Here is a 24,846-nt window from a genome sequence, read left to right as displayed (position 1 = left end):
ATTTGTGGAGCTGTCTGCTCTTCTTTCTGTTGAAGTAATCAAGTTACGGGGCGTCCTGCAGCCTATGATGTTCTCACTGAGAGCTTTCAAGATTTGAAGGAAAACTACGAGCTTGATGGCTCAAGTCGAACGAATGTGATTGTTAAGCAATCGATGATCAAAAGCACGTCTTCTAACAATTCGTGAGAGTATTATCAGCACTGTTTTCACTCGGATATACTTTTCACTTGCTAAGCTGACAAATTGGACGAGAAAATGCCGGAGACGCACTCAGTGCAGACTGAGGTTGGGAAGGAGGTGTGGCCCTTCAATGCTTGACAACTGAAGGACATTCTCTCCGCAACGGAGGAGCACCTGTCAGAAGTCGCAGAGGCTAAATGAGAGCACCAGGCTTCCGGAGATCCAAACTCAGACCTGGAGGATGCGGGCATCGATCCCGCTACCTCTCGCATGCTAAGCGAGCACTCTACCATTTGAGCTAATCCCCCTTGCTTCATGCTTCTCGGCATCATGTCTTACCGCCTCTGCCCCTCTTACCGGGCACCGCCCACTGCCCTTGGTCTGCAAGGCAGTCCTTTCAAGTGAGATGACGACGCTGGGACCTTCGTTGCCTATTGTACGAGCTGAACTTTTGTGCTTATCAATTCAACGCTCTTTCCATCAACTCATCTTGTCTTTTGACGCTTCGTGTTTTGCGCTCCTTTGACTATCGGCATATCGGGTGACTGCAAACACTGAAGTTCTTGCTTACGGAGTGTGGAACATTGTTTTCAAGTGATCGCTGTTCTGTCATGTTGACGCCGAGTGAATCTTTCTTTGGCAACATGGGCAGGCTGACAGCAGTGCGAGCGAAAGTAATGGCAAATTTCTTGACTTATTTCTGAATGTGAATGTTCTTTAGAAAAGGGATGCGGCGTTGCTTCTCGCCCGTGTAAAGGACACGCATTCCAGAAGTGGTTATGAGCGAACCGTTGCCGCAAGTGTTTGAAAAGAGCAAGAGAGGAAGCAGCCCTGCCCCGTGTGAGGATCAAACTCAGGCCCTTCAGAAAACGAGACTGACGCACTACCAATTACGCCAACAAGCCCAGCTGCAGTACACACACCGGAAAGTTTGCCTCACATGGATTTCAGTCGCCCGTTCCCTAATCTTTAGACGCCCTCTGCTGAATGTTGCATTTGCCTTTTGATCTCACCGATACATTTTTGGTCTGTTTCTGTTGCGAGTCCGTCTTTCAGATCTCACCTAGCACAAGTCTCTGTGGCTGAAGTGGCCTCTCTGCTTCAGCATCGTGCCCTCAGTCAGCCATTAAAAATGTCACTCGGACTTCTGACATGCTGACATGAAATGTCAAGAGAGAGGGGCGGAGTGACGCTTAAGCCGGAGAGAAGATGAAAAGGGGGCGTGGCTGCGAAACGCTTGACAGCTGCACGATGCTCTCCATGTAAGGCGGGACCACAGGCTAAAGGACACTGTAGCGGCGAGGCTTAATAATAAGGCAGAATTAAGTGTTTCTGAGCTTTCCCAAATTAGGCCTCATTTCTCTGTTCATCTCTGTGGTGCAGCCACAGAGAAACCATTCATGCAAGGTGATTTAAGGTCCAAGGACAGCTCCCAAAGGGGGATGCACTTAGCTAAGCCTGGCTATCATGATCAATGGTCACCCATTGGCGCCTATCTGTCTAGGGAGTGCGAGTTGGACATCTGGATTGCATTCCTAAGTGTCAGGACTAAGTGACTCATATCTCACCTTGATCAACCAATCAGGGACTGGTAGGGCCGAGTAACCCACGTGGGACTCTGATGCCCATGGAACTTTCAGCCAATCAATGAGCTAAAGTTCCTCCAGGTAAAAACAGGCAACACAGAGAGCCTGTGAGATTCAGATTCAGATTCAGATCCAACAATTCTAAAGGGAATTCAAAGAAGAATTCCAGGGCAGGACGGCCCAGGAGCAGAAGGCTCCCAAGGGCAGGACATTCTCGCAGCGCGCCTCCTGACCATCCTGAGACTCAGCCCGGACAACCACGGAACGGCCAGTGTGTCTGAGTGCCAGAACTTTCCTTTGTTCTAAGAGTCTAGAGTGGAGGTTGCCAGAGAGTAACCAGCAGCAGGCCTCGTGAACAGGTTGGAACTGTGGAAAGCTGAATCACTATTCAGAACTAGCTCTTCATCAGGAACGAACCGGTCCTCTTCCTGACTTGCTGGGACCCACAGTCATCTTTTCTCCTGTGCACAAACTTTGCTAGTTAAAGCCAACAATGAGCATCAGCAGCGCACCGTCGCAAGCCGCACAGCACAGCCTGGCACCGAGCCAGAGAGCGCGGATTGGACAGCAACGGCCTGCAACTGTTTCTTTGTGCCCGCAGGAGATCTGAATCCCCAGAGATTGGATGAGTATTCAACTTCAATGCATTACAGCTCGAGAATTCAATTGTTATCCAAACCAGTTGATATCAATTTAATTCCTAAGAGTTATGTACTTGTTTTGAGTATCTAATGTAGAAGTTGTAACCAAGTTCACTTTACGAAACGGTCTTAATGAATGATATACTGAACGTATGTCCTCTTGATATGTATAACTCTTTGTAACTGATTGAATATATATCTTTTGTATTCTGATAACCCTCTCGATAAGATCTGTTAGGTTTATATGCATATTCTATGTATTAATAAATGTATCCTCGTGTATTAGTACCTGTGTGTGCGCGTTGTTTGAGTTATGTCGCATGGTTGGATTCTAAAGCCATCAAAAGAATCAACTTTGTGATTTACTGCTACAATTAATAATTGTCTCAGTAAATGCCCAAACCCTACAGAACTGGTGCCTTCAGAGAGCCACTATGATTACATATTTGGCGTCCCTGAACCGGCATAATCTACATTATTTGGCGTCCCTGAACCAGTTTTCCCTACATTATTTGGCGTCCCTGGCACGGGCGTGGCAAGACTGAAATGAGTCAACCAAGCGGAATAATTCAATATAAAACGCCGCGGGTTTCATACACAACAATACAGTGTGCTGAAAGCCGAAAGAAAAAGTTCCCCTTGCTCTTTAAGCAGTGCTTGATTGTTTTGTGATCTTTTGCGATCTACCGGGTTGATTGCATACTTGATCTTGTGGTTTTCTGTGGTAAAACTGTGATTTCGTACTTAAAAGTAATACTCTTTAAGTTTAACGATGGTTGCTAAAAGGTCTGAATTCGAGTCGCTATTAAGCACTCTCTCTAGCAGCGACAGGTCTGACCACGATCTCTTCCATATCTCCGTCAGCGGAGAAGCTAGGAGAATAAATCTCCATTCTCTGAGAGAGCTAGCGAAGGACATAGAGAGATTTGACCCCGCAGTGTCAGAGAATAATATCGAGAGTTATATTCAAGACCTCAGGTATACCCTGCAGTACCTGCCAAACGCCACAGAACAGGAGAAAGTGTTTCTGGTCAGGAAAACTACCAGCAGAGCTGTACATGAGTGGATGGCTAGGCAGATGAAAGAAGTCTGTAATGATTTTGAGCAGCTTTGTCAAGCACTTATCGAAGAATACAGTGCGTTTATTGACCCGACTGCTGCGATAGCCGCCGCTCATAACATTAAGCACGAGAGAGCAGAGTCCCCTCGCGAATATTACGAGAGACTTAGACGAACTTATTTTGCAGGGCGAAATGATGAGGGTTGCGAAGAGAACACACATTTATAGGGTTTATTCATTGCGAATCTCCACCCATCAGTCAGAAAGATGATCTTAATGCATACAGATGCACAGACCATGAAAATGACTGATATTAAGAGATTCGTGCAGAAAGCCTGGGAGTATGATGTCCAAAGTCGCTCTGAGCAAAAAGCTGTTAAAGCGACTGTGTTCGCCGTCAGAGCCAGCAGGGTTAATTCCCTCCTGCTCGAAGGAGCACAGGCTCCTGAGCTGGCTAAGCCCCGTTCCAAAGCAGGCACACAGGACCGCACCCAGCGTCCTAAGTGCCATGAGAACACCGGGGGAGGGAAAGGGCTAGATAAAGCTGAACAAAAGGATTCAGTAGCCGCCCGCCTGGCCAGGTTTGAACAAGCTTTATTAGGACAGGGACAACCGCTCCCCAAGGCTGCCGGAAGCGTGAATGAGCTGATACTCTCCACTGGAGGAGGCGGAGACCTGCCCCCTCTCCCTCCCTCAGTCTATCTGATTGAGCGGAAAGGTTCCTGCCTGGATGAATTCAGCCACTCCCAAGTGAGTGCTGACTCCACCCCTGAAGTCACAGAGCAGGCAGTAAAACACAGAGGAAAAGCAGGAAGCTTTTACCTCAAGGCTGCCATGGGAGATGTCTTACACAGTGAGACACTGATTGACACTGAGGTTGAACGGTGTTTGATGTCACACGGCAAGCTCAAACGGGTTGAAAAAGAAAAGGGCATGCGACTCAGAGAGGAACCTTTGGTGGATCGCCAGAAAGGCAAAGTGTGGAAACAGGTCAAGGCTCCTAAGCCTTCTGTACAGAAGGAAAGGGGGGCCAAGAGGCAGACTGTGCTCACACAGTGCCCACCAAACACAGAAGCCCATGCGGAGATTCCTTCTGTTCCCTCTGGACAAGAAATAAAAATATTTACTTGTTCCCTGGATATACAGGGAAGTCGTGTCCCGGCTGAGGTCACAACAACCTCCCTGCCACAGGAGCGGTGCTCCGAGCAGCCGCCTGATCCACCAGGTAAAGCACACACCTTTTACATCCCTAAAGAGGAGCAGATCTCCCCACCTGGCGATGAAAAGGAGCTTTCCCTGTGCACCCTGGCACCCAAGAGGGGTCAGGACCACCACCCCGCAGTGGTGGAAGGGATCCAGATGGCAGGAGAGCAGGTTGGCGATGTAGCCCTCACCCTTAGCCCTGAGAGGTCCTCTATTAGTGAGGATCTGCTTGAGCAGCTGTCGCAGGGCCACCGCAGGTGCCCCTGGTGCAACATTCACAGGTTAGACAGGAGGTCCAGCTGGACGCTGAGACTACTGCGCTGTGGACACACCTGATCCCAGATGCTGATTCCCTCTGCTGTGATCCAGGGAACCTGCAGTCAGGTAACATTATTTCTCACAACTACCAGGTAGTGAGTGAGACTGACCTGATTGTTCCTGCCTCAACGGCAGGGTTGCCAACACACCTAGTCCCCCAGAAGGGACAGGGAATGAAAGCCGAGCCGGTTTTCTTACAGCCACCAGCTCAGTCTGTCAGTCTGAGTCTGACCAACAGTGATTCAACCAGACTGGAGCTGGATGGTAAAGTCACCCGCCTGCCAGTGCAGGACATCTCAAAGAGGGGTGTCAGAATCCCCGCCTGCACTGACATGGGCCTGGTGAGTGATAGTGAGTTCAAAGACAGTGAACTAGCTATCCCACTGCTGGGGCAGCTCCCTGAACCCCTAGCGAGGGAAGGGGGGAGCGAGCAGGTGTCCTACACCTACCCCCAGCGAACGATTGTAAACATGCCGATAGAGGGATTCCTCAATCAGGAGGTGTGCAGGGTGGACCTGAACAGTGAGAATAGGGTAACAATCCCAGATCACTCAGGTGCTCCAGATGACCACTCAGCCGAGGGTCAGGCATGCTCCACCGCTGCACCGCCCCCTGCAGGGTTCCTAGAGCACAGGCATGAACAAATCAAAAAAGCAGATGCCCTGGAAATGGAGGAGCAACATCAGCCGCTGCGTCAGATCTCCCCAGATTTCCACGATGTTGGTGCCCAAGATGCCACAGGGCATACTGAGAAAGACACCATGTACACGCTGCGCCAGCTTAGAAAGGTAACAGTCACTCAGAAGGAGATACCTGGGATCAGCCACCCGAAAAGACTTTTTTGAGGACTGATTGCTGCCGCTACTGTTGTGCGTTTGCTTTTTCTGGTAGGTTTGTGTGCTACTGGCACTCTAACCCTGACTGCCCCAAGAAGGCAGGGGTCAGAGATGCCAGAGGGTAGTGACAGACTGTATCAACAGCAGCAAAAGTTGGAAAGCTTAGGGAAAACCCTACAGGCAACTTCCTATGCAACAGGGTTAAACCTTATTCCCCAACCAGTGGACATGATTGTTGGTGTTATACAGTGGGTTTATGCTTGTGTGCAACAGGCCAGAATGTTGACACAAGACCTGTTAAGGGAGCTTAGTGCCACTGTAGCCAGTCTAGCCATGGCACAAATCCCAACCCACTTGATTCCACTCTTCTCAGTAGAGGAGTATGTGACATTAACCCCATCGCTCATAGCTCACCCAGAAGGCAATCCAAGATTGAATTTGGTTCCAAATCTTGAGATGGGTATGGCTACCAAAGCTATCCATTGGCTGTGTCTAAACAATTCACCAATGAAGGGTGTAAAGCTACTAACGAGCAGAGGGAGGTTAATGAACCCCATGAAGAGCAGGTGGGAAGTAAATGGCTGGTCAGCACACCACATTTAACTGACACTATGACTTGTGACAGGCATGATACAGCTACCGCAATGCAGCTACCTAATCAAACAGTTTTCCTGCAAGTTCCCGAGGAGGCCATAGTACAGCATGGTAACTTAACACTGTACGGTCTGGAACCAGACAATATAAGACCAAACTTGAGGTCGTGGATGCCTTCAGGTGCCACACTATTGAATTGGATAGAAATCCAAGAAACAGTAAGCCCTGAAGAGGTACAGGTAGTTGAGTTTGCTTTAATGGAACAAACCTCCAAACCACCCTAGCAGATACCCAACACAGGTGTTGTGGTTTATCGGGGGGCTGGGAACAGGAACTGTTGTTATTGTAACACTACTGCCAGGTAGCTGGATCATGACTGACAGTGTACTCTGAATGCAGTACTCTCACATCAAGATGTACTCCGGGTAGCACGAATGAGTCAAAGGTAGCATGTCAAAAGAAAGGAAGTGACTTCTCCCCAAATATCTACTACAGAGGTATCAGATATTGACAGTGAGCTTCCTGATGTGTAATTCCTAGACTGAGATAATGTCTCCTACCGTGTTTATACATACTCCAGATGTTATTCATCCTGTTTGTATCCAATACTGGTTCCGGTATGAATTCTCGAGGAGTGGACATTAAAGGTTAATGTTCTAATGGCAAGGGACATCACTTAACTCTGTTTTGTTTTGAAGGCAACAATGCCTCAGGACCTCGTGACCTTCAAAAAGGGGGGATATGTAGTGGCAAGGCTTAATAATAAGGCAGAATTAAGTGTTTCTGAGCTTCCCAAATGAGGCCCCATTTCTCTGTTCATCTCTGTGGTGCAGCCAAAGAGAAACTATTCATGCAGGCGGATTTAAGATGTTTTCTTTTGATAAGAAACAAGCTCCCAAAGGGGGATGCACTTAGCTAAGCCTGGCTATCATGATCAATGGTCATCCATTGGCACCTATCTGTCTAGGGAGTGCCAGTTGGACATCTGGACTGCATTACTAAGTGTCAGGAGTAAGTGACTCATATCTCACCTTGATCAATCAATCAGGGACTGGTAGGGCCGAGTAACCCACGTGGGACTCTGATGCCCATGGATCTTTCAGCCAATCAATGAGCTGAAGTTCCTCCAGGTAAAAACAGGCAACACAGAGAGCCTGAGAGATTCAGTGAGATTCAGTAAGAATCTGGAGAGGATTCTGTGGACTGTTCTAAAGGGAATTCAAAGGAGAATTCCAGGGCAGAACGGCCCAGGAGCAGAAGGCTCCCAAGGGCGGGACATTCTCGCAGCGCGCCTCCTGACCATCCTGAGACTAAGCCCGGACAACCACGGAACGGCCAGTGTGTCCGAGTGCCAGAACTTTCCTTTGTTCTAAGAGTCTAGAGTGGAGGTTGCCAGAGAGTAACCAGCAGCAGGCCTTGTGAACAGGTGGGAACTGTGGACAGCTGAATCACTATTCAGAACTAGCTCTTCATCAGGAACGAACCGGTCCTCTTCCTGACTTGCTGGGACCCACAGTCATCTTTTCTCCTGTGCACAAACTTTGCTAGTTAAAGCCAACAGTGAGCATCAGCAGCGCACCATCGCAAGCCGCACAGCACAGCCTGGCACGGAGCCAGAGAGCGCGGATTGGACAGCAACAGCCTGCAACTGTTTCTTTGTGCCCGCAGGAGATCTGAATCCCCGGAAATTGGATGAGTATTTAACTTCAATGCATTACAGCTTGAGAATTCAATTGTTATCCCAACCAGTTGATATCAATTTAATTCCTAAGAGTTATGTACTTGTTTTGAGTATCTAATGTAGAAGTTATAACCAAGTTCATTTATGAAACGGTCTTAATGAATGATATATTGAACGTATGTCCTCTTGACATGTGTAACTCTTTGTAACTGACCGAATATACCTTTTGTATTCTGATAACCCTCTCGATAAGATCTGTTAGTTTTACATGCATATTCTATGTATTAATAAATGTATCCTCGTGTATTAGTACCTGTGTGTGTGAGTTGTTTGAGTTATGTCGCATGGTTAGATTCTAAAGCCATCAAAAGAATCAACTTTGTGATTTACTGCTACAATTAATAATTGTCTCAGTAAATGCCCAAACCCTACAGAACTGGTGCCTTCAGAGAGCCACTACATTTACATTTTGGCTATGATTACATATTTGGCGTCCCTGAGCCGGTTTTCTTACAGACGCGAAATGCTGAAATGATCTCTCAGCTCCTCGGTTGTCATTTCTGCTCCGTAAAGGAATCACAGCACGTGTCGGCTTGCAGCACGGTGGGTCGGGACACGATGCCGGGGGTCGGAGAGAGCGATGTCTTCCTCGTTAGTATAGGACCTGTCACGCGGACCTGTCACCTGTCCCCACCTGTCACGTGGGAGACCGGGGTACATCAGGACGCGCATTGAAGTGAAAGCAGGATGCGCTGCGACATGCACTGTGCAGATCCCGCCATACTAAGAGGTGAGTGGGTCTGTTGGATCACAGCGCTAGGCGAATCCCCAATCCCCTTTTGTGCGTGGCGACAAAAGAAGTCTGTTTCCACCCGCTTTCGAACCAGGGACCTGTCGCGTGTGAGGCAAACGTGATAACCACTACACTACGGAAACAGTGGTAAGACGTGCCTAGCGGCCCAGCGCTGAGCTTCACCAATGCGATTCAGCTGCTTCCAGTGCCTTTATTGGAGTGCGCTGATGGACCGTGCTCTCTCTCCAGAGACCAGCACGCCTGTCATGGACAGAGCAGGAAAGGCGGCGCCACATTCTACAGCCCTCTCCACGCAACCGACGAAATCGGGCTACTGAAGTGGAGAAAATCGCCTCTCCAGAAAGTGCAAATATCATCTTGGAGAGTATAAATCCTATTGCCAAAGGTCAGCCCTGTCTACCAGAGTAACCCTCCCACCTCCTGCAGCGATGATCAGCTCGTCTCACACGCGAGAAGTTTCGTCTGGAAACAAGCGCCCCCTCTTCTCGCACGTTTTGCACGTTCGAGTAGTTTTAATGGGGCTCCTTCGTACACGGTGCTGATCTTTTGGAAAGCAGGAGGCAAAACTGACACTTTCCCATACCAGGAGTCGAACCCAGGCCGCTTGGGTGAAAACCAGGAATCCTAACTGCTAGACCATATGGGAGCGCACAACCCCGCTGTTCTGGGCATCATGCAAGCAAACTACATAAATATGAGAAAACATGCAAGAGAGTTGTCACTCAGAGTGTCGAAGGGTCGATGTATACTGGGGCTCAGTTGAAATGCAACGTCAGGACTTTTCTGAATTATGTCACACGAAGAGAGCACAGCCTTTTCCGCCCTGCCACGTGTGTATCAGTAACTCGCCGTGATCGTATAGCGGTCAGTACTTTGTGTTGTGGCCGCAACAACTCCGGTTCGAATCTGGGTCACGGCAAAAAAAGGGCGTCTGCTTTTACTACTTGCACGAATGAAGGCAAAAAAAAGCCAATCGATGTGAACGAACGGCGCTTTACAGAGGAGTACTGCCTGACTGGATCGTTGATGAACGACAGAGGCCACTCCGACCTCTTCTCGGTTTTCTTCAATGACTTACTAAGGATCTTCTTCACATTCGCCCATGCAGGGGAAGCCAGTTACACCAAAGCAAACTCAGGAAAGTGCAATTCAAGCAGTGACCAGGAGGGACTTGTTTACACCGAGAGTGGTCGGAGAATGGAACAATGCGCGCAGCCCTGTTGCTGGAGCCGATTCTTGATGAGATCTTGGGCTCACAAAGAAGCCCCCGCTGGATGCTAATCTTTCTGTTGTTCTTGCAGGTCCTGCGCTGCTTTTGAGCCGACAGAGCTCGTCCTGGTCTGTCGGCACAGCCCAATTGCAAATGATCGGCTCCACGTACAGAAGGAACGTGCGTTTGGTACAAGAGTGCATGAAGGCACCGGAAATACATTGGGAACAAATGACCTGTCGCTCAATACCTCTGTGAAGTACAGGAGCGTGCAAAACGAGGCTGTTTCCGCCCGGTCTCGAACCGGGAACTTTTCGCGAGTTAGGTGAACGTGATAGCCGCTACACTACGGAAACCTGCAGGGACCGCTGCTGGTGTCTCGCTTGCGTTTCGGGCTGAGAAAGGGACGCGTCACTTTAGGCAGGGGGCGCTGGAGAGAGGAACAAAGGGCGCGATGAAACAAAATGCCGAAACCCGGGATCTTTAGATCTTCAGTTTAACGCTCTCCCAACTACGGAAACGGTAAGAATACAGGCCCAGTGGCAGTGAGTATTCAACCTCATTGCATGACTGCTCCCAACAAGTTGATATCAATTTAATTCCTAAGGGTTATGTACTTGGTTTGAGTATCTAATGTAGAAGTTGTAAACAAGTTCAATTACGATACAGTCTAAATGAATGATATACCGAACGTATGTCCTCTTGATGTGTGTAACTTTTTGTAACTGAATGAATTTATATCTTTTGTATTCTGATAACCCTTACGATAAGATCTGTTAGGTTTACATGCATATTCTATATATTAATAAATGTATCCTCATGTATTAGTACCTGTATGTGCGTTGTTTGAGTTATATCGCATGGTTGGATTCTAAGACCATTAAAAGAATCAATTTTGTGATTTACTGCCACAAAAATAATTGTTCCAGTAAATGCCCAAACCCCTACAGAACTGGTGCCTAGTGAGAGCACACTACAACAGTGTGTGATCTCATGTCCCAACCTGAGGAGCAGGCAGCGAGCCTGTCTCTCAATAATACTAATAATACAGTGTGTGATTCCCTGCCCCAGCCAGAGGAACAGACAGTGAGCCTGTCTCTCAATAATAATACAGTGTGTGATCCTCTGTCCCAGCCTGAGGAACAGACAGTGAGCCTGTCTCTCAATAATAATAATACAGTGTGTTATCTCCTGTCCCAGCCTGAGGAACAGTGAGCCTGTCAATCTATAATAATAATACAATATGTGATGTCCTGTCTCAGCCTGTGGAACAGAGAGCCAGACTCTGAGTAATAATAATAATAATAATAATAATAATAATAATAATAATAATAATACAGTGTGATCTACTGTCCCAGCATGAGGAACAGTGAGCCTGTCTCTCAATAATAATAATACAGTATGCGACCAACTGTCCTAGACTGAGGAAAAGACAGTGAGTCTGTCTCTCAATAATAATACAGTGTGATTTCCTGTCCCAGCCTGTGGAACATACAGTGAGCCTGTCTCTCTATAATAATAATATAATGTATGACCTCCTGTCCCAGCCTGGGGAACATACAGTGAGCCTGTCTCACTATAATAATAATACAGTGTCTGATCTCCTGTCCCAGTCTGAGGAACAGACAGTGAGCCTCTCTCTCAATAATAATAATACAGTGTGTGATTTCCTGTCCCGGCCTGAGGAACAAACAGTGAGTCTGTCTCTAAATAATAATAATACAGTGTGTGCTCTCCTGTCCCAGCCTGAGGAAAAGTGAGCAGTCCTAATAGTTACCGCTTTCCTGATTTAGCTCAGCAGCTTTTATTTCGCATGAAGCGCGTCTTCGTGTCGTAGCGCCGCAACGGTGTGTTTTCCTTCCTTCTCTTTTCAGCCCGGAAGAAACATTTTACTTGTTCCTTTTGTAGCCCATGCATGCTGACGCCTGTGTTATGTTGTGGATTTTCTCCTTCTTGAATTTGTACTCCTTCTCCCTCTCTCTACCTCTCCCTTTTCCCCTTCCTACCTCTCTCCCTACCTCTACCTCTCCCTCTCTCTACCTCTCCCTCTCTCCCTCGCCCTCCACCTCTCTCCCTCTCTCTACCTCTCTACCGCTCTACCTCTTTCTACCTCTCCCTACTCCTCTCTGCTCTCTCTCTCTCACTCTGGAGTTTATTTTCCAGACAGAAATCCGGCTCCCTCCCTCCTGTGGAAGATTGATGATGCAGGATGAGAGCCCCTAAGCGAGAGCACTGCAGCGGCAGGTTCTGTGGTCTGTTTTAAATCCGCCCGCGATGAGACACCGAGGAGAAATGAAGAGCCCCAGTCACGCTAGAAAATCACCCAGGAAAGAGACTTTCAATGTAGGAAAAAAAAGTCGTTAGTAACGGACATAATATGTTTGTTATGTTTTTTTAATCGCTGCGATGTGTGACTAAGCTCATACGACTAAGAGTTGCCCCCTTTGTCTAGATCTGGTAACCTGCTCGTCGCTGGTGGGCCGGATCGTGTCCCCCATCACTATACTGGGGCAATAGGACCCACACAGACCAAAAGGTGAGCGCCCCCTGCTGGCCCCACAGAGAGGTAGAGGTAGAGGTAGGGAGAGAGGTAGGGAGGGGAAAAGGGAGAGGTAGGGAGAGAGAGGAGGAGTACAAATTCAAGCAAAGGCCTGAGTGGAGCACTGTCGTATGGCCTTGACATCAATCCCTTAACTCTCTGCATAAAGCAGTGTCTTATGGCCATGACATCCCACCCCCACCACTCTCAGTGGAAAGCACTGTCGTATCCCACCTCCTCCTCTCTCTGCTAAAAGCAGTATCTTCAGGCCCTGATATCCCACCCCCGCCACTCTCTGTGTAAAGCAGTGTCGTATGGCCCTGACTCCCACCCCTCCACTCCCTGCGTTGAGCTGTGTTGTAACGCCCTGACATCCCACCCCCGCCACTCTCTGTGTAAAGCAGTTTCATATGGCCCTGACATCCCAACCCCGCCACTCTCTGTGTAAAGCAGTTTCATATGGCCCTGACATCCCACCCCCACCACTCTCTGTGTAAAGCACTGTCGTATGGCCCTGACATCACACCCCCACCACTCTCTGCAGAAAGCAGTGTCGTCTAGCCCTGACATCCCACTCCCGCCACTCTCTGCGTAAAGAAGTGTCGTATGGCCCTGACACCCACCCCTCCACTCTGTGCTTAAAGCAGTGACGTCAAGCTCTGACATTCCACCCCCTCCACTCTCTGCGTAAAGCACTGTTGTATGGCCCTGAACTTCCCACCCCCCGCACTCTCTGCGTAAAGCACTGTCGTATGGCCCTGACATCCCACCCCCGCCACTATCTGCGTAAAGCAGTATCTTCAGGCCCTGACATCCCATCCCTGCCACTCCCTGCGTAAAGAAGTGTCGTATGGCCCTGACACCCACCCTCCACTCTCTGCATTAAGCAGTGTCGTTAGGCCCTGACATCCAATCCCCGCCACTCTCTACGTAAAGAACTGTCGTCAGGCTCTAATATCCCACTTCCTCCGCTCTCTGTGTAAAGCAGTGTCGTACGACCCTGACACCCACCCCCACCACTCTCTGCATAAAGAAGTGTCGTATGGCCCTGACACCCACCCCTTCATTCTCTGCATAATGCAGTGTCGTCAAGCCCTGACATCCCACCCTTGCCACTCCCTGGGTAAAGAATTGTCGTACAACCCTGACATTCGTCCTCCACCACTCTCTGCGTAAAGCAATGTCGTATGGCCCTGACATCCCAACCCCACCTCTCTCTGTGTAAAGCAGTGTCTTATGGCCCTGACACCCACCCCTCCACTCTCTTCGTAAAGAAGTGTCGTATGGCCCTGACACCCACCCCTCCACTCTCTGCATAAAGCAGTGTCGTCAAGCCCTGACATCCCACCCCCGGCACACTCTGCGTAAAGCAGTATCGTCAGGCCCTGACATCCCACCCCTGCCACTCCCTGCGTAAAGAAGTGTTGTATGGCCCTGACACCCACCCATTGCGTTTAGGTTGCAGCTTTTCCTGGAGACCATTGTTTAAATCCCACTTCTGACAAAGGAGAAACGATAAAATCCCTAGGTAGAAAGCATCTCGCATTTCACGTGTTTAATGTTAATTGTCTCAGTGGTTGCCTCAGTGAATGATGGATCTTCTCTCTTGCAGGGTGACGGCAAACTTCTTCAGAGAGGGAGTCTCCCATTCACGGCTTTTCTTCATCAAGAGCAGAGACAAAAGAAACAGACTTCAAACTGAAATTAATTACTTTTTGAGCGTTTATGACCGTCTTTAAAAAGCTGAGAGCAGGCAAAAACGTCTTTCGAAATCAGGAAATGTCTGCTGACAGTAAACAGAGCTCTTCAGTACAGTGCTAAGTACCCCTGTTTGGTGCGTGGCAGAACGGGGTACGTTTCTGTGAAAGGGCCGTGGTTTATTTTTTTAAATTGTTGAATCAAATTGAAATGTTAAAGAACGGAGAGAAAATTGCTGTTGACCAGGATGGCTGAGTGGTTAAGGTGTTGGATTTAAGATCCAATAAACAAATGTCCTTGTGGGTTCAAACCCCACGCCTGGTATGTTCTTGTAAATATTCTGAAGTGAGAGAGAACTTTGAAGACTTACACTATTTAAATGTCATTTCACTTAATTTCAGTTCTCTTCACTCCCTGGGATAACTGAACTCACAATCGCATACTGAAGGCTTTACATGCATTATCTATGATACAGCTTCTAATAAGAATGGAATTAAAGTGTATTAATAATAAATGACATTGTTTTAAATAAACATGTATTGATAAACTTCATAATTAATAAAAGTGGTGTGACAGGAAAGCAAATTAAATATTACAATGATATTCCAAGCAACTGATGCGTAAATTCATTATGTCGCGACAATTTTATTCCCACTATAAAGGGTAATATTCTAATGTAGATCCAGTGTTCTGCTTAGTCTGCTTCTGAATTTCTTCATTTCAGTCTGTCCTCTATTTCAGTAACCTCAAAAGGGCGCAGAATTGGGTTCCTTGAAGTTAAGAACAGGTTAATTAAGGAGCTGTGGACTGATTTCTGCGGCCGAGTTCGTTGTTGTCTTAAGTTAAAGAATTCTTCGATTTTAAGAAAAAAGACAGGTATGTTTTGTGTCTCATGCCGATCCTGTTCTCGATCCAAATGAAAGGTTTAATATGATCCCTCGAGAAAGAAAAGAGTCAATTTCCGCCTGGAATGATTGATGCCCCACCAAACATTTTGTAATATCCCTGGAAGTGTATACAGTAGAATCCTGGTTCGTAGCTTAAATTCAAGGTAACCAAGACTAAGGAAAAGAGTTGGAAACTTGATGTCTTACTGGGATTTAAATAACCTGGAACATTTCACTACATTGGCCAGTGTGTGCGAGGAAACAGCTCCTGTTATCCCTTCAATAGCTCAGATGGTAGAGTGGAGGACTGTAGTAGGAACACCTGGAAATCCTTAGGTTGCTGGTTCGACTCTGGCTTGAAGAAAGGCAACTTTTGTGTACTTTAATCAAAGACAATAAATAACTATCACTCACAAGTTGATCAGAAGCTCAATAAACGACGAAGCAGAGGCTCCTGTTCCGAATTCCCCTCACGTCTGATGGTCTTGTTCTGACCGAGATCAATCTAAATTGGTGGAAGGGCTTTTAACTAATCTGTTCTTTGAATTCAGGGACTGCTCTGTCTGCTTTGTAATTCAAAAATAGATACATATGTCAAGTTTTTTGTAGATAAAGTGTTGTTTGTTTTCAAAAGTTAGGTACTTAATTGGCTTTATGATTTGGTTTTGATTTTGATTCGTTATATCAGGTTTGTGCTTTCTCTGTTTTTATCGTATTGTGAACTTATTTTTTAAAAATATGACGCAGATCTGTTCAAGACACTTGTAATCGCCTTAAAGAGAGTTTTCATGAAGACGTACGTCAGCTAGCTCTCCACTGTTAATTGACAGGACTTTTGAAGAAAGTGTTCTCATACAACCAACATATAATTTACACGTTAATAAACATGAAGAGAAATCTTTGCTGTGAATAACATAAAATTGTCACTACACATGATTGAGTCCTTGAGTCTGGCACCTAAAACCACTCAGCCCTCCTGACAAGTGGTGAAGGCTGGTGTGTTGAATGCGCCTGTTGGTTTGTTGAAGGATAATTAACTACTGCTGATCGTTCTTTTCCTCTTATTACAGAGATTTCTACATTGCAAGACAATTGACGATATAGATAGTATATCTATATAGAAGTAAAGTCTTGGTAAACAAAACAGGCATAGTTCGAACCCACGATCTTCAGTTTACGAGACTGACACCATAAAGATTTATAATGACATTCACAATAGACTTAAGAAAAGCACAACTGCCTGAACAGGGACTTGAACCCTGGATCCTCAGACTAAAAGCCTGATGCTCTACCAACTGAGCTATACAGGACCTTAAAGAAAATAGACACTGTCGAGATCCTCGCAAGTCACATGTCTCTTCTTGTGCCAAAGCGCAGACATACCTGACCCGTCTGGAATGACCACTGACAGACTTTATCCAGAAGCGACGGCACCACTCCCAGTAGAATGTGAGAGAAATACAGAACGACATGAGGAGTCAAGGGGCTCCCACAATCCATCTTTCCTCACATTACACATTTTTTCACTAACATTTTGACCTTTTCACAATCAGAGTTTTTCACATTTAATAAGATCTTTTAATCAACAACATTTAAGAAAGAAAACAAATTGAACATTTTTTGGAACAATAATAAAAAACTTTCAATGCCATGGTTTTATAAGTGTGCACAACCTTTATAAAGGGGGTTGTAACTGTGCAGAAATGTAACCAGTCACATTCCAGATCATGTACAAAGGTTATTTGCCTTCGCCAGACATCAATTGTATTGATTCTGATTAGTCCGATTTAGTATCAGCTGATCTCATATAACCAACCGATCTGGGAGAACAAACGTTCAAACTGCACAGCGGAACATGAAGAGAAATCCGTCTACTGATTGTCACTAAAGAATGACGTTACAAATTATCCGCCGAGCTGTTTTATGTATCCGCCCACCTCTTTCCTTCCTTCTTTACAGTGAGCACGATTCTTCCAGTTTCTTCTCTTGTATTTTCCTTGCTATTTTACTGTCCCTTCCCCCCATGTGGAGATGGATCCACAACCGAAACCCTGTTTTCACCCTGTGTTTCTGAAGCTTAAGTCTGTATGAGGAGAGTGAGCAGCACAGCTCCAGTTGTGCAATCGGTCTGCGTGCGGTACTTATACAGCCGTGCATTGCGGAGTCATGCTGAGGTTGTGAGTTTGAGCCTCACCTGGAGCAGGGTGGCAATTAGAGTGCTTTTAGGTATTTGCTGGAGATAAGGAAACAAGTAAAGGTTTATTCCGTATCACACCCAAAGAAGGTTCCACAGCCAAAACATTGTTTCCTACACATTTCAGCATGGAATAAACCTTTCCTCATTCTTTTGCAGCCCACACATGCAGACTCAGCTACTTACTTAAATTACTATCAGCTGTGGACCTCCAAATGACCTGAGAGATACCTACTTAGATGAGAGGAGCACGATGGAGTACTGAAAACTTGAAAAAGCTCTCGCAGTTAGATTCTGTATTTTTGTTGTTCCCCAGATATGTTTTTAGTGTTCTTTTTCTTTATGTTTTGAGGTTGTTTCATTTGTTCGTTTGTTTTTTTAGTTGTTAGACTACTAGAGGGATTTACCTAGGTTCCCGGAAGACTTCTCGTTTTGTGGTTGTTGTGTTAACTTTAGGTCTTTCATTCTACCTGAAATTACCTCAATAACTGCAACTCTTTTTTTCTATATTTAACTACAGTTGCTTTCCAGACACCACAACTATTCACGATGAATCTTATGAATGCGCGTCTTTATGAATAATAGTATTATTTATTAATAATTAACTTTAATGTATATCTTTGTTAGTAGCTGTATTACAGGTATGCATGTACAGCCTGTCGGAAAGTTTGACGAAAGGTGTCGCTCTATACTACTGACTATACTATACGCCTTCTCTCAGCTTTTTAAAGACTGTCATAAATGCTCAAGTAGTAATTAATTTCAGTTTGAAGTCCAACCATCCAACGCGTGTCTCTTATACTTAATTATATTTTATTTATTTTTCCTAGTTGATAAGAAAAAAAGTGAAATCATGTAATTAGAGAAATGTATTTTTTTCATGGGGAAAACTAGCACGAGCAAATGTAAAGTTTAGAGCAGTGCTCAATAAAATCGATCAGAAACTGAAAGCGCTTCTTATGCGGATCAGTATATTCCGATACCGCTGGTTCTGCAGAAGAAATAAGAAAAGCCGAACTCCTAACACTGTGTTGCCATTAAGGCTACTTAGTTAAAAAAATTGTTATCGTCGTTACAAATTATCCACCGAGCTGTTTTATGTATCTGGCCACCTCTTTCCTTCCTACTTTGCAGTGAGCACAATTCTTTCAGTTTCTTCTCTTGTATTTTCCTTGCTATTTTACTGTCCCTTTCCCCCATGTGGAGATGGATCCACAACCAAAACCCTATTTTCTTGCTGCGGCAGTCTGTATGAGGAGCGGGAGGTATACAGCTCCAGTGGTGCAATTGGTCTGCGCGCGGTGCTTATACAGCAGTGCACACTGTAGTCATGCTGAGGTTGTGGTTTTGAACCTCACCTGGAGCAGTATGGTCTGTGTCTTTAGCTACTGAAAGCAACTGACGAGTTTAGGTGCTGGAGATGAGGTTTAAATTAATTTGGAAGAAACAAATAAAGGTTTATTCTGTATCACACCCAAAGAAGGCTCCTCTGCTGTAATGTGTTTCCTTCTCGTTTCAGCATGGAATAAGTAGTTGCAAGAAAATCAGCCGCCTGAATAGGGACCCTGAGATGAGAAGTTCAATATTCTACTGACTGGACTATTCCCGTCTACTCAGTTTCTTTCTGAAACAGCGTTTTTCTAGAAATACTTACAATTTGTGAAATTTGAAATACAATCTTGCTTAAAAATGCAGATTATTTTTTTCCCAAAAACTGTAAATGGAGAAAACCAACCTGTTGGAGTCTCTGTGGTACAATTGCTTAGTGTGGTCAGGTCGGGACTAAAATTAAAGTAAGGTGCTGGTTCAAGCACAACCAGGTATGCCTTTCTCACTGATCCAACATGAACATCAGCTAGAGAAAAAGTGGCATGTAATGTTTAATACCTTATTGATAATTGGAGGGAATACATATGCTTTGCATGTATCGAATTACAGCACGTAACAACTGAGTACCTGAGTCGATATCACCGGGTAATTATTTTCTTAGAAAGATATTACCGAGATATCTTATTAGACGAGAGGAGCACGATGCAGTACCAAAAATTTGAAAAGGCTCTCACAGTTAGATTCTGTGTTTTTGTTGTTTCCCAGATATGTTTTTAATGTTCTTTTTCTTTATGTTTTCAAGTTTTTTGTTTGTTTTTATAGTTGTTCAACTACTACAGGGATTTACCTAGGTTCCCAGAATACTTCTCCTTTTGTGGTTGTTGTGATTTCAGGATACAATTATTTTTTTTTCTATTGAAAGGACCCCATGCATTACTGTGGCACTAGTTAACTTTAGTTCTTGCATTCTACCTGAAATTACCTCAATAACTACAACTCTTTTTTTCTATATTTAACTACAGTTGCTTTCCAGACACTACAGCTATTCATGATGAATCTTATGAATACATGTCTTTATGAATAATAGTATTATTTATTAATAATTAACTTTAATGGATATCTTTGTTAGTAGCTGTATTACAGGTAATGCATGTACAGCCTTTAATACGCGATAGTGAATTTGCAGGTATTTTGGGGAGGGAAGAGAACTGAAATTAAAGAAATACATATTTAAAGGGGATGCAAGTTACCCCTGTCACATCTGGGTGTTAACTGAATAGATTTGTGGTATTATTTATTGTGTTTTAACTCTATACTCGTGTTTCTCAGGAAACAGCAGAAATATTGGGGATTTGTGGCTACAGAAAATAGTGTAAACTTTATAGGCAAATGTAAGGCTACGTTAAAGAAAAAAAAAACTTAGTCACCTTTTTCAACGTGATTATTTAAGACAGTTGTTCGGAACAGTATGTCTTCTCATATCTGTGGCTGTGGTCCAACATTAACGGTGGTGAAACAGGCGGAATGAACTGGAGACTCATCCAGTCGATAGTAAGGTTGTGTAGGACCGCACACACTAGGTGACAGTGTTGAGTAGCGTGGTTTAAAAGCTTCACGAGCCAGGCAGGAATCGAACCTAAAAACTTCTGAGCTAGAATCAGACACAGTATCCATTGCGCCACTGTCCCTACTATCCTCTTACTCAACTGCACTACAGTGAGCTCAGAGCCGCTACTAGTAATACATCGCCCCGGTCCACATGTTCTCAATTATATTCACGTGTTTTGTACGTGTCTATAATTATTACGTCTTTCATTTTGTCTGGTTTAAAAAATGTCTCTTTTGTCTCTTCAGACAAAGGGTTTATGTGTCTCCCTGAAATTCACACACGAGGGAAGTCACAAGAGGAAGGAAAGATATCGCGTTCAGAAAGAATCCAGAGTAGAGACGCCGGCGATTGAAAACGACGCTTCATAGAGTACGTGCGCGCTACCACTGAACTAAGCTCCCGATGCCGAGTTTTTTCCGCAGGTCTTTAATTGTGTTAGGAAGAGTGAACAGTCAACAGTGCACATTTTAAAGGTCAAAGCAAGACAATCAGACGTGAGGATAGATCAGAACAGGAGCCTCTGCTTCTCTGTTTGCTGAGCGTTCGGTAAACGTAAACGTGAAAGACAAATTCGATATTCTCACATTTTAATTAAGGAACAAGAAAACACCATCCTTCGAACCGGATTCAAAACAGCGACATAACAATCGCCCGCTGCTCTTTGAAACAGTTTTACGCTGTAGCAACCAAGCTATGGAAAGGTCGACTCAAACGCCTACGTTTTGTCATACGCGTAGCCCAATGTAGTGTAGTGTTTCTGTCTATTTAAATCCCAGTTCGACATCAAAATACTCACTCCCATAGTCTCTTTTAGTAGAAGAAATAGACCTGGATTCTACTGTATATTCTACCAGAGATCTTACAAAACGTTTGAAGGGATATCAGTGCAGGCAGAAATTGACTCTTTTGCTAGTGGGATCAGGATCATAGAAAACCTTTCTTTTGGATTGAGAAGAGGATCATGGTGACACTCAAAACATCCCTGTCTTTGTTTCTTTCGAGGACTAATGGATTATTGAGGTGCAAACATCGGTTCAAATCAAAACTCCGCTACTGGAGTTGCTTCTTGGAGAGTTTCTTCAAATCTTTCAACTGAATGTCCATATCTTGAGATATTAATGATAATGTCATACAGATTGTGGTTTTCTTTTGATCGAACATTTTATTAAAATATGAGCCTCTTTTACCTTTGTCTTGGATGTTTCCCAAGGTATAATACTTTCCCTTGCATCCTCAGATAAACATTGTAAATACCACAAAGTTACAATATATGGAATAGCATTTACTTTTACATATATTTTAAAATTTACTCTTATTTAAAGCTACATTTAGTGCTAGGTAAAGATAATGTTGCTAATACCGATATAGTAGAAATGTAAGATTAATTGATAGCTTTATCTGGGGTAAAAAAAAGTCCTAAAACGCCTCCTGTTACAGGTAAGGACTCGTAGCAAGATTCAACTCCAAACGTTGCTATTGCATTGCGCATTATGTAAACATGACCTGTATCAGCTTCTGGTGAGTGCAGTTTTTCCAAATTGAAATTAACAAGAACATTTTTCAAGATGCACCATGTCCCAAAACCGTTCATCAGGACTACTATTAATATCAGGTGAAAGCAGTACAAAACATAAGTGTAACCTAAATATTAACAACAAGTAATAGGTTTATTCCATGCTGAAAAAAAGAAGAAAGAGAACACAACGTTTCGGCCGTGGAGCCTTCTTCAGGTGTCTTAAATATTAAGAGACTATTGTCTGTCAGCTACTGTTGTAAGCCATGTTCAGCCAACGCTAGAAATATTACTGCTCTACTACAGTAGCAAAAGTGCACAAACCCGACTTAGAAACGGATCACAAGTCAAAAGCTCAAGACGACAAGGATGGGATTCAATCCCATGCATGCAGAGCACAATGGATTAGCAATCCATCACCTTAACCACTCAGCCACCTCGTCGAGGAAGTCAGCCCCTTCGAACATGAGTTGGCGCGCTCAAGATCATCTTTCTTCTTGATGGTCATTTTCCTCTTCCACCTGCCATTTCACTATTTTGCTTGAATGATGTCAATCCACCAGGCGTGTCCTGTGCTTCAGTGGCGAGTATAGAGGACACCCTGTTGTACACGGAAAGCACATTGATCTCCTTGGATATGAAAATGGCCAGATAAAAGCCATTTCTCATCCTGTCTCTTAGTATCAAGGCTGCTAGTGCATGAAAAGGAGGCAACTTGCTCAGCGCATACCGCAGATGTCTCAGAGCGGTATGTCCACGCAGCTGTAAGCATAGTGCTCTGCCGGCGCCGTGGTTTAGCTGGTTAAAGCACCTGTTTAATAAAGAGGAAACTGTGCGTTCAAATTCTAGCGAAACCGTTCTTCCTGTCTTGTTTTACAGAACAGATCATTTGGGACACTCACAGAGGGCTTGATTTGGTTTAATGCATGTATTCATTTCCTTTGTGGAACTTTTTAAAATTTTATATCTTACGAAAGATGAAATGTGAGCGAATTTTGTGTTCACCAAAAGTATGTAAATGGCAAAAAGCGGCAGGTAAGCATTTGTTTGGCGTGTTCGGCTCTTACCCAACGTTGGGTGTTTTGAGCCCACCCAGGGACGCACTTCCTCCCATAGTGAACATCATCACCACAGATATTTAATTTGTCCGCAAAACCTTAACTATTTTGATATTTGCAGTAGTAAACAATTGAGGGTTGGTCAGAGGTAAAGACTGCGGTAGAGTCAACATTACCGGGAATTTCCAATAATTACCGACAAGGGAAACTTTAAAGCAGATAGTATTTACCCATGGAAATTTATGTCCCAATGTGTGGCGGGAAAATTCACTTATACTCCTGTTGCATCCTCAGCTAAAATAATTAAAAATACAATGCAAAATTATCTGAGAACTTGACAAGCAAAAACGACAGATCGCCGGAGTTATATTTTAATATTTTCGTATATTTACCTTAATTTGAATTCTAAATGTTAACCTAGTGCTGTTCAATATAATGTAATTTTGTTGTACTTTTAAAATATTTTAGCTGAGGATGCGAGGGAGGATATTACACCTTGCCAAACATCTATAATAACTGTAAAAGAGGCTGGCATTTTAATAAAACAGGTGATCAAAAGAAAGCTACAGATAGTATGGTATTATGCACAATATCCCTCGATATTGAAAGTCAGATGAGGAATTTGAAGATACTATCAAAGAAGCAACGGCAATAGCAGAGGATGTTGATTTTGAACCAATGTTTACACGTCAATAATCCAGCAGTCCTCGCTTGCCAGACTTCTTCAAGATATTCGAAAATCGAAAATAAAGCGCACATGCGGCAAAGGGGCGGTCCGAAGCAAAGACTGCGGTAGAGGAGGAAAAAGCTCCGCACGATGACTCGTATCTAATATTCGGCCCCTGAAAGGCATCATATTCGTTGAATTGCTTGTGAGCGTTTGATTTCGCAATGCCTGTGTACGGGCTTATAATTCCGGAATATCAATGGTCAGACGCTTACGATGAGTGATTGTGTTTTGTATTATTTAGATAATTGAAAATAAAACATTTTCAAATTTACAGCTCGAATGAAATAAAAAAGTTCATTTGTCTCTTTTTTGTAACAACATTGCCATAACTATTTTTTTTTTGCGCATCTTCGCCTACGATCAGGAATACCTTCCTGTTTTTCGCGTGTTTATTGTTTCTGCCTGTGATCTCGGAAAGAAAGACCCAGTAAATGTTCACCGAGTTTGCTGTGGTTTGAGAGGAGTGTATGAAGGTAATAAAGGAGGGAGGATGCGCGCATTCCGCATGGGGAGCGCAGAGTAATGAGCCGCACCTGCAGCTCGCTGAGTCTTTTCTCATACAGTGCCTTGCGAAAGTATTCGGCCCCCTTGAACTTTTCAACCTTTTGCCACATTTCAGGCTTCAAACATAAAGATATACATTTTTTATTTTATGTGAAGAATCACCAACAAGTGGGACACAATTGTGAAGTGGAACGAAATCTATTGGATTTTTGAAACTTTTTTAACAAATAAAAAATTGAAAGTGGGGCGTGCAAAATTATTCGGCCCCTTTACTTTCAGTGCAGCAAACTCACTCCAGAAGTTCAGCGAGGATCTCTGAATGATCCAATGTTGTCCTAAATGACTGATGGTGATAAATAGAATCCACCTGTGTGTAATCAAGTCTCTGTATAAATGCACCTGCTCTGTGATAGTCTCAAGGTTCTGTTGAAAGCGCAGAGAGCATCATGAAGACCAAGGAACACACCAGGCAGGTCCGTAATACTGTTGTGGAGAAGTTTAAAGCCGGATTTGGATACAAAAAGATTTCCCAAGCTTCAAACATCCCAAGGAGCACTGTGCAAGCGATCATCTTGAAATGGAAGGAGTATCAGACCACTGCAAATCTACCAAGACCTGGCCGTCCCTCTAAACTTTCAGCTCAGACAAGGAGAAGACTGATC

General features: G+C 44.6%; 2 non-coding genes across 2 annotated transcripts; both read right to left on the bottom strand.

Annotated features, from left to right (window-relative positions):
* Positions 1 to 415: 415 nt before the first annotated feature.
* On the bottom strand, positions 416 to 488 carry trnaa-agc (transfer RNA alanine (anticodon AGC)). Its single transcript has one exon. It is a non-coding gene; the product is annotated as a tRNA-Ala (tRNA).
* Positions 489 to 16,484: 15,996 nt separating this feature from the next.
* trnak-uuu (transfer RNA lysine (anticodon UUU)) lies at positions 16,485 to 16,557 on the bottom strand. The gene has a single exon. It is a non-coding gene; the product is annotated as a tRNA-Lys (tRNA).
* Positions 16,558 to 24,846: the final 8,289 nt, after the last annotated feature.

Source organism: Lepisosteus oculatus, chromosome 14 (assembly GCF_040954835.1).
Source record: "Lepisosteus oculatus isolate fLepOcu1 chromosome 14, fLepOcu1.hap2, whole genome shotgun sequence".
Classification (NCBI taxonomy): Eukaryota; Metazoa; Chordata; class Actinopteri; order Semionotiformes; family Lepisosteidae; genus Lepisosteus; species Lepisosteus oculatus.
The sequence above is the reverse complement of the archived record's forward strand: the minus strand, read 5'-3'. Positions and strand labels throughout refer to the sequence as shown.